The following is an 11587-nucleotide window of genomic DNA, read 5'->3' on the forward strand; positions in this document are numbered from 1 at the left end:
GCTACATCAGTTTTCAAAGACCCCGATGTAGCAAAAACATTGTCTACTATACATGACAAATATGTTGTCGTACCAGCAGACAAAGCCCAAAACAACATTGTTTTTGTCTGCAAAACGTTTTATATCCAATGTTTATTATCAGAGGTAGACGTAGAAAATAATAGCAGTGATAAGACCTACACTGCTACCACTCTCTCCAAAGAAGAGATTGTGGAAAACCATAAATTTGTGCTATCCTCTTTTGGTCTCTCTACCAAGGACGATGATTGTGATTTACCGTCTATGTACTGGATTCCTAAACTCCACAAGAATCCATACAAACAACGTTTCATAGTTGGATCTGCAAAATGTACCACCAAACCTCTTTCAAAACTTTTAGCTTCTATACTCACAACTGTCAAAGAGGGTCTACAGTCCTACCACAACACTTGTTACTCCCGTAGTGTTATTAATTCAATATTGATCCTGAAAAATTCGAAAGATCTTTTGGAGACAATCAGTTCAAGACTATTATCGGAATATAATATCATTCAAACCTATGATTTTTCAACACTGTATACTTCTATTCCCCATACTCAGTTAAAATCCCGACATAAAAACATTATACATCGTTGTTTTTCCAAAAAGGATGGTACACCTAGATACAAATATATAGTTCTTGGTAGAGACTCCTCAGAAATAATTCCAAATCATCTTCCAAATATACACAGGAAGATGTTTACAAAATGCTGGAATTTTTAATTGACAACATATTTGTCCAGTGTGGTGGACGTGTTTTTCAACAAACGGTCGGCATTCCAATGGGAACAAATTGTACTCCTTTACTTGCTGACCTATTTCTCCACTCTTATGAGGCTGACTTTATAGCTGATCTGATCAGAAAGAAAGAATATCGTTTGGCTAGATCCTTCAATCTCAGTTTCCGCTATATAGATGACGTATTATCTTTAAACAATCCTAATTTCGGGGATTTGATACATCGCATCTACCCGAAAGAACTTGAGATAAAGGACACTACAGACACTGTGAAGTCATCCTCATATCTTGACCTACACTTAGAAATCGATGGTAAAGGAAAACTATTGACCAAACTTTACAACAAACGTTCAGAATTGTCAACTTACCTTTCATCTGTGGCAACATCCCTTCGGCTCCTGCGTATGAAGTGTTCATATCACAGCTCATACGTTATGTCAGAGCTTGCCGAAACTACGCAGACTTTTTGTATCGCGCTAGAACTCTGACAAGTAGGCTTCTGGAACAGGGTTATGTTGCTACAAGATTGAATTCATCACTACAGAAGTTTTATGGTCTGACATACACAACAAAGAACATACAGTAACTAAAACTATACATACAAGATAACAAAAGCAAATGAGCACTTCGGACTCCATTAAAAAAAACATGGACCAGGTGCACCGGTAGGGTAAGCATCCTCTGCTTTTCTAAAAACACCCGCCGAGTTGCTCATAAAAAGTCAAGTCCGGGGTAGACAAACGGGGAAAAGACAACTACAGCCGTTGAATAAATCAGTTTTCATGGTGCAGATGGATACACCATAACGATCCACGAGTTCATGATGACGACCATAAAACTTCTGTAGTGATGACTTCAATCTTGTAGCAACATAACCCTGTTCCAGAAGCCTATTTGTTAGAGTTCTAGCGCGATACAAAAAGTCTGCGTAGTTTTGGCAAGCTCTGACATAACGTATGAGTTGTGATATGAACACTCCATAGATAAGAGTTTAAACCTTATCTTGTGCAAATCAAATTATGTAATTTAATGAGTACCTGTATAACACGCATGAATTGTATTGAAATGTTACTACTTTTTAACCCTCTCATTCTTTGATGGATAATACGGATGTCGCTTAATTAATGGGTATTAGTTTACAGTAGGATGGGAGTGGGTCAAAAATCTACCAAGTTTTGTTCGTGGGAAAAAAAACGTCTTATTCTTTTGGAATATTTTCGTATCAATGCTGTGCTATTGTCATCTAACTAACAAAATGTTTTTAGAATTGTTTTATATCTATTTATATAATACAGTAATTGTCATTATTTATTTGAAAACTAATCAAGAAAAGATCAAATGAAATGTAAACAAGACACGTGTTTACCTGTGTGTCTGTTATTGTTATGTTGTTACTAAAAGGAGAAAGTGAATGTCATGTCGGCAATCTTCGGAAGTAATGGCGAATAATTAGATCATAGCTAGCGATCTTCCTTGATTCAAAAACGTTGTTTTCAATATATTCTGCAGATATCATCGGCATTTATTGCTTCAATTGCATTACTACAAACTTATTTCATTTTATCAGCAAAATTCAGTAGAATCAGAATTGAACAAATTTGGCAGCTAATGCAGCTTTAATCATATCCGGATCGAGAGCAATCATGGTCCCAGTACCGACCGTGATAGCGACGGACTTCGAATGTTACCTTCGATGACTCGATCGATATGTTTTCGATATTTTCCAGATCTGCACCGTTCGTTTATCTCAATGTTCAAAGCTAAATATATCCACGCGTTATAGTTTATCACAACTTATTGATAAACCAACGAACTATACTGAACATTCGTCGTCTTTATATTAAATGATTTCATTCTGACAAATGATGTCCACTTTATTCGATATTCTGCCGTAGATTTGTCACTATTAAATCAAATGTGTTACCATTCCCCAATCGTAATTACGACGATTTTAGGCGAAAATTAGCAACTGGAACTCTTGAGTTGACTCTAACGATATTAATTTAATATCGACGTGTATTTCAAACGTGATATTGGCAGCAACCGATGCAGCTATTTCGGATAGAACGGTTACTATTCGGAAAAACGAACGGGAGTGGTTAGCACAAGATATTATGAAGATATTATGAAGAGCATTTGACACAAAGACCTAATACACAAATGAAGGCAGACGTACTAATATACCACGTGACTGAGCAAAATTTCAAAAACATAGAAATGTCAACTCTAAAACTAGTGCGCGTAAAAATTACAACGATAATCTTTGAATAAAATAGTGAACGAAAGACCCTCCTCGAAAACTTGTGATTTGTAAACATATTTCAGATCTTAAATCAGCGTATTACATAATTCCTCCGTTATTGAGAGATAATGTGTTGATGTTTGATGACTTTGAAAAAGCAGACGATGTCAATGATTTTTTTTTTTGTATCGCCGACGAAATTGAATGAGTCAACCAGTCGACTACCGAACTTCAAAAATAGAAATTTATGAAAATGACGTTGACGATATTTTGAAATGTTTAGATACTAGCGAAGTAACTGGTCCTGTTTGATCAGCCCCAGGTTTCTAAAAGAGGCGTTTTCAGAGTTAAAGTACCCATTTTGTAATTTTTTTTAAAATTTAGCATTGTCGATTGCTTCGTTTCCGAATATTTGGAAACAAGCACATGTAAGCCCCGTTTTCAAAAATGGAAATCCTAGTGAGGTAAAAAAAAAACAGATTCAATTTCCTGCTTTGCATCATTTCAAAATGTATGGAACGTTGACTTAAATATATACACAATTTTCCTATAGTTCATAGTGTTATTACTCCTAATCAGTCGGGCTTCACTCGTTGTGACTCAGCGATTTACCAACTTGTTTATATTACAAATGAGTTTGGTAGGGCATTAGACAATTGGAAGGAAGTTCGTGTAGTCATTTGCGATATTAGCAAAGCTATGAATCGTGTTTTGCAAAAGGGGTAATTATTTAAGCTAGAAAAATATGGAATTTCTGGCAATTTTTTAAATTGGGTTAAAAACTACCTCCCAGGTAGAAGACTGAGAGTAGTTCTTCACGGGAAAAAGTCAGAATTAGTGGGAAATAAATATTGGTGTTCCATAAAGTTCTATATTAGGATTATTTTTCTTTTTTATATTTATAATGACATTGGGATGAAATCGATGCATCTATTAAGTTATTTGGTTACGGTATGCGTCTTGATCTATAGATAGATAATACAGCTGAATCAGCGGAAATACTTAGTAAGGATATCGATAAAATTCACCAACGGTCAGAAAAATGGTAAGTAAAATTTAATCCGCAAAAAACCGAGTCAATGGTCATTTCACGTAAACAAATCAAATAACTTCATCCGCCGTTGACAATGAATCAACTGATTTGCAAGAGGTAATTAGTCATAAGCACCTGGGCGTTGTAATATCGACAATGAATTATGGCACAATCATATTGATTATATCGTTAGAAGGCATATAAACGACTAAACGTAATTAAAAAAAACTCAAATTCTCTGTCGATAGATATACTTTGCAGAGAATATATTTTATTCGATCTATTTTGGAATATGGGGATGTAATCTGGGATTTTCACAACCAGACTGGTTGGGAAAAACTTTCCGTAAGACAATAATAGCATAGATTATTAATACTTTAAAGATTGTGACAAATACTACGCCGGCTTATCTACGTAATATCATACCAAACTTAGTCGCAGATCGACAAACCGCTCACACGCGTCAATCTCAGAATATAACTGAGATTCGTACCCGCACAAATTTTCATTTAGAATATTTCCTTGCGTCTGCCATTAAATTATGGAATAAATTACCTTACTGTATACGCGATTCTAAATCTTTAAACATGTTAAAGGTCACCTACGAATGTTTGATAAAAATATCCTACCTATTTAATAGCGGATCAAGAACGGGACAGATTTTACATAGTAGACTGCGATTGCATTGTAATTCTTTTAAATAAATATCTTTTTTTTCTCGTAGCTTAGTGGATTCACCGAATTGCGTTTGTTGCAGAAGTGAATCAATCTTTCATTTCTTATTACATTGTGATATATATAACGCAAACTTCGTAATGAGACACTATTTTCCCTAAATATAACAGTTATGTTAAATACTGATATTTTAATTTTTGGTTCTGATCAGATGACCAATTATCAAAATAAGCAAGTATTTATCAAGACGCAAAAATTTATTCTTAAGGGTAAGAGATTCCTCAACTGACTCGCAACTTCATGAATTTCATTTCTCCAAACTAAGCGCTAGACCATTTCCTTTTCAACAAATGGTCAAAAGTATTAAATAATGTTATTAGGAGCATGCAATCTATGTATTATATTTTTGTCAATATTGCAGGAGATGGACTTGTAAAAGCCTTTGGGTTTGTTTCCAGATCCTTTCAGATATATAAATTGTTTTGTATTATGTGATATGAGTAATTTACTGAATAAATATGTTTAAACTAATTTCCTCAGATGCTCCAATGCTCGACTCGCATTTACAATAAAGTGTCTTTCGTTTGTAATCATTTTCGGTAAAATGAGCTTTACAAACAACAGCAGTTTCTGAAGGCGTCGAACGTTGTTTTGTCGTGTTGATCCATTTTTTTTACTTCATTCCATATTGAGAATCGAACCTGTTATTTTGTCATTTACATTTGTATTGTTTTGTTTTGTTTTGTTTGTTTGTTTGTTTGTTTTTTAACGGATTGATATTGGCGCCAATCATCTCTGATTACTTCGTTGTCTTCGCTTTAATTGTCCTGACCGGATTTATCACAATGTCAATCGTTTCGAACAGTAATGAGCGATTGTAATTGTAATTATTAGTCAGCTGTAATTGAATACATTTCTTCAAGTAATTATTGTGATCATTTATCAGCCAAAAATATGATTACATGTAATTTAATTTAATTAATTACTTTTCAAAATACCATGTAATTCTGATAACTTAATGATTAAATTATGATTGCAATGAATATATTAAAGCCTCAAATGGTATCTATGGATAATGCATTATGTCAACAACAAAAAACGAGTACGATGATTTTTAATTATACAATGCTTCTTTGTGTAAATTTTTCATTTGTTTTTTCTTCTTTTTGTGAAGATATTACAAAATGTTTGTTCAATACCAACAATTTAAAAAAATCTAATTATTCTAATGAAAAAAAATGTTTGTAAGAGCTATCAAAAGATCCTATACAATTGTTTTAATGAATTTGATAAGAAGTACAAAAGTAAAATCCAAGGGTATTATGGCTATTTTCTTTTATATTCAAATATCCCAAAGGGCATAACTGTATATGAATCAAGTGCAATGATTCTGACAAATTCAAGTGAAAGTCACAAATTGTTATTTTGAACTTGTATATATTTTATAGATCTATGTGGTTTAATAAATTGGTGAAGTTTGATGTTCTACTAAACTTAAAAAATAATATTACCTGTTATTAATTCAAAGAATTTATGGCCTTATGAAAATACAAAAAAAAACATGAACAAAATGTTCCAAACCTTTGAATTAATTCATTGTTATTTGCAAATTCATCATAATCAGATGTAATCATGATTATTTGCAAATGTAATCAATTTCTTTCAGAACTGCTGTAATCATTAATTTAATTTAATCATACATTTGAAAAAGTAATTTTAATTTAATCAATTACTTTGAAAGTAATCGGACCCATCTCTGACAGTCATAAAAAAGATTTGGTCTCCATCCGTTTTCTTTTTAATTTTTGTTTTACCACATACTTTTTTTTATCTGATCGAGTAGAGGTCAAAGGTTATCGCCATTGCTTGTCCAGAAACGGTGGGAAATATGTTATTTTTGTGGTTTTTGCTTTCGATTTTTTTCCAGCGCTGCTACATTTCATTTTGATTTTCTAAATCGTTTGTTTTGACAAATAGTAGCAATTACCTCGGGCGGTCCAAAAATAGCGGATATTTAGTTGAATGTTGAAAAAATGAAAGGTATGTTGAGATGAGACTTTGAACCACTCTCCATTTTATTTCAACCATTCCATTTTAATTTTTCTTTTTGTTTGGTGAACTAAACTGACAGTTGGACTGTTGAAAAATAATGAAAAATACTGAAATGGAAACGAAGGATCCTTCCTGAGTTGATCGTGACCATACCTCACATTGCACGACCAATGACAAATGACATGTATTCAAATGACTGTTAAAATTGTACCTTAGATCAAATTTGACCATTCTGTTCATCGTTTTATTAATATATATAAATGGTGCATGAGAGAGACTGAGGTAATATTTCAACACATATATATATTCCTTCCTTAATGGTTGTTTTATGATTTGTCATACATTTATATGATTCTATTATAAAAGCATTTATTTTTTACCTATTGTGAACTTTCCTTTTATTTGTGGCACCCTTTCAGCACCTTCTTATTGCATTTTCAAATTACAACCCATACGTTTTTACAGGGCTTGTGAATCTACTTGGACTTTCTATTAACAGAGTTATGTTGCTACACAATTGATGATTAATACAGTAGTTATATGGTCGTCATCATAAAACTTGTCCGTGGTATCAGTTTTTAGTGGAGTCCGGTTTACTAATTTACTGTTGTTTCCTTGTACGCATTATTTTGATTATTTCATATTCTTTGTTGCTCTTGTCCGTTTCCTTATTCCTTAGTCCTTATATTTTTGGAATATATTACTTTAATCAACACTCACTCGAATCTTGATTACTCTTTGAGATGTTCCCCTATGATATCTACTTTACATTTATTAGAATATTGAAAAATGAATACATTTGAACTCCGTTGAAATTTCTTTTTCGACTACACCACAAACTTTAACATTGACTCGGATGGACAGCAGTAAATTTAGAATTTTATTTCATGTCTTCCAAAACCAAGTAATTAATTGAAAAACATGAGTTAATGTTAATAGGTAACTCTCTTATACGCCCACTTTCAGGCATTCAAAGAATAAGTACTTTAATATTGATTAATTTATAATGAAAGAGTATTCGCTTTGAATTCAAACTTCCCATGAAACACTCGATGCGTTTTGGGAACATTTTAATAAATGATTTTGAGGAATTGCCCTTCCGAACCTGTTTTTTAGTGTTTTCATTTGAATGTAATCGGGTTTTAATTTCCATAATATAAAAATGCCGAATAAGTGCATGATAAAGACTTTCAAAAGTACCGCCCTACACTATAAGTTTCAAATGTTTATTCATGTATGGAAGAGATATTTTAAACCCAAAGGAATTATCCATATCAATTCCATTAAGAAATGTACTGATATGTACTGAATATATCTGACAGAATTCAAAACATCGACAAGTTCTTATGTATTAGAGTATTACTCAAAGGCATCACCAAAAAAACTACGGACTACTAAAATTCTTATTACCATTTCACCCGCCAAGTCTATGCTTTCTCTGAGATATATGCACTAAAAGAAACCTTTAGTCTAAATATTTTACTCCATCAACAATTTTGAGTTAGCCCCCTTTAGGCATTCAAAACCTGTCGATAGTTTTAAAAATACAGATTGGAGACTCATAAAAATAAATGCTGTTCCAAAATACTTTTATTCTAATTCATTACACAGTAAAACATATCATTCGAGATAGCAAATAAATCATTACTCCTTTCAAACGATATTTAAACGTGATCGAAAGAAAGCATGTGGCATCAAACATTTTAGTTCAAAAGGGACTTTAATTAAAAATCTGTTCAGGATAACGTCTAGAATTTGGTATATCGATGATATATACAAATGGCATATTGTTTTTTTTTTCCTAATTACTGCGAAATTTAAATTTAAATTTACACCACAAATACGATATTTCGACAGAACCCGCCGAATCAGAAATAATGACGAAGACTACAAATCTTTTTTCTGTTTGAGGCGGGAAATGTATTGTGATTATCTTGCCAATCCGCCATTTAAATCATCAGTCTTCATGTACTTATGCTCATAATTTGAAAATTTTGTATCCTCAAATCGCGTTATACCACTGGAAGAATATGTCTTTTAAGAAAAATTACTAGTAATTTCTGATTCGCACGGTTCTTGTGTTTACATAAACCTGATTCTTTTATTGACTTTGAAGTTGAGAAAAGGTACAAATTTTGTTATATGAAGTGTAAATATTTATGCATCAATACCATTAATTGACAGAAACCGTCAATAATGACAATGTAGAATAGGCTGAATAAGAGCACTTATAGTTGATCAGCACATAAACATATTAGAGCCTGTTGCATACCGCCATGAGAATAAAGATCTCTTGGAGCTGAGCTCATCCTGTTGTGCCAGCCCCCTAAGGCTGGATATAAAAAACTAACCATGATGGTCTTTTGGTCCTCTAGAACTTCTTTTCACTCCTCCATTTTTAACATCGTGAACTGTTGTTTTAAGCTACACTATTATTATTGTATGTGGAAATCGTTTTTCGACACTAACGTGTAACGTGTACCGTGTGACAATTACGCTGTACACTATAGAAGACGTCAGTTATATACTGACTATGATTTAGTATGTTTTTTTTATAGGCTTTTAATATTTTTTTCTGTTTTGTTTTTCTTATTTAGTGTGTTTATATTGTACTTTTTCTATAATTTCGTCGTTTTATATACCTCTTGGGCGGCTAGATATTTTGTGATATATCATCATAGGACGATGTGATATGAACTAGTGATAACAGAAAATTACCCGTTGTGATTGTGAAGAGTTATTGATATAATCTGATTGGTAGTGAAGTTGCAAAAGCTTCTGTAACCAATGAAATATAATTATTATGTAGATACCAGTGTTTTACCGAATGTTCCCAGTGTAATAAATTTCGATAATTCACACTTTGGTAATTTATATATATATAGAAAGGTCTGAAAAATTCCCAACGATGTTAGAACTGTCAAATTTGCGATGCAAATTTTTGGTCGTTCCCTCCGCGGGACTCGAACTCGTACCGCTGTGACATCTATGGCAACACCGCCTGCACTTAATCCAGCGCCCTAGACCACTCGGTATGTATCCTAGCCTACATATATAGCCTAGCTGGCCGAGTGGTCTAGAGCACTGGACTTTGTGCAGGCGGTGTTGCCATAGATATAAGAGCGGTACGAATGTGGATCCCGCGGAGGGAACGACCAAAAATTTGCATCGCAAATTTGACAGTTTTAACATTGTTGGGAATTTTTCAGGCCTATATATATAAATATATATATAATCAATTAGTTATCGTGAATAACTATAATATTATCACTCCTACCAAGAACGCTTGAGGATTTAACTCGTGCGCATTAACACACTCGTTAAATCAAGGCGTTCTTCGGCACTCGTGATAATCTATCAGTTATTCACTCTTTCCAATTAATTATCGTATTAATATTGCAAAATATCAATATATTATGATTTTTGAAATTGCATTACTTGAGTTGTCGTTTTTACATTAATTTTTTTTTATTATTTTATTATTATTATTATTATTATTTATTTATTTTTTTTTTTGCAATTATCAACTTTCACAATGTATGAAACCTATAATTATCGTTTCTAGTTCTGTTTATTGAACTCGTCTTTCATAATTTCATACCATACCGACTAAACAGTGAATAATAATAGTAGTATTATTAGTAGTACGATGAAAAGTATCACTGCAATCTCACTTTGATCATTTTGATGGATCTTCGAAAACATTTCCATAACAATTTAAAGATGTTATAATATTAACCCACTGAGCGGTGTTCCATACAAAAATTGTTGGCGATCACAAAAAACTGAGTGTCACTTCAAATAACTAAGGGATTATAATTTTTACAAGCAATAAGGAAAATATTCGTATTCCGTTCAGAATCAATTAATATAAATTTGATTACTATGATCACGTTAAATTGCTATAAAATAACGAGGTAAAGATTTGATACGATTTTTTAAACCCATTTTGTTTAACTTTTCCTTGTTTTTAGTATACACGACGGGAACCACGTGATCCATTAAGATGTGTTGCATTGGGATAAATGCCAATTTGAGATAAATAAAGTATTCACCTTTTTGATTGCCAGGATTTTTTCTTATTTGTGAATGACTTTTATCAAATGTTTACTTGTTGCACCAACTACTGCTTCCGATAATGCTTTTCAAGTTAGTGTACAAAAATAAAAGAGTAGTAAAATGAATAAAAATCCCAGCGGTTAAACAAAAGAATGTAATCAACGGACAACGACCAGACATTAAAAATAGGCACACACAACAAAGAACATGTCATAAAAATATAATGCATACAAAGAAACAATAGTTTAATAAGCAACTCTGACGCCACTAAAATAGAGAGTATGGTACAGGTGCATTGATGGGGTAAGCGTCCTCTGCTTTTCTAAAAACATCCGCCGAGTTGTTAATGAAAAGTCAAGTCCAGTGTAGACGAAAGAGGAAAGGAAAACTGTGACACGTTGAACAAATCAGTTTTCATGGTGTAGATGGATCCACATACAAACTTGTTCATTTAAGATGTTTATATATACATTGACGCAAATCAAAGTGTCGTGAATAGCTGACACTTCTTCCTAATGTAATTGTCCTCAAAACTATCTATAACAGACCTAAAACACTGCTTACTGTTTCATTTTTCAATAAACTCGGAAACTTCAAGTGTCTGAGAAAGACATGCACTTTTATTACTCTTGCCCAGACTTCATCTAGGCCTTCAACGAGCAGCTTTGCAGGTGTCTTATATGAAGCAGGAACTGCCAATCCCCACTGCACTTGAGTTAAAGTGCGGTGTGTTTTGTTTGTTTTTGTTTATGTTTTCTTCGTTTACATTG

Source organism: Perna viridis, chromosome 10 (assembly GCF_037379345.1).
Source record: "Perna viridis isolate PV_CMFRI_1.1 ecotype Kerala chromosome 10, ASM3737934v1, whole genome shotgun sequence".
Taxonomy (NCBI): domain Eukaryota; kingdom Metazoa; phylum Mollusca; class Bivalvia; order Mytilida; family Mytilidae; genus Perna; species Perna viridis.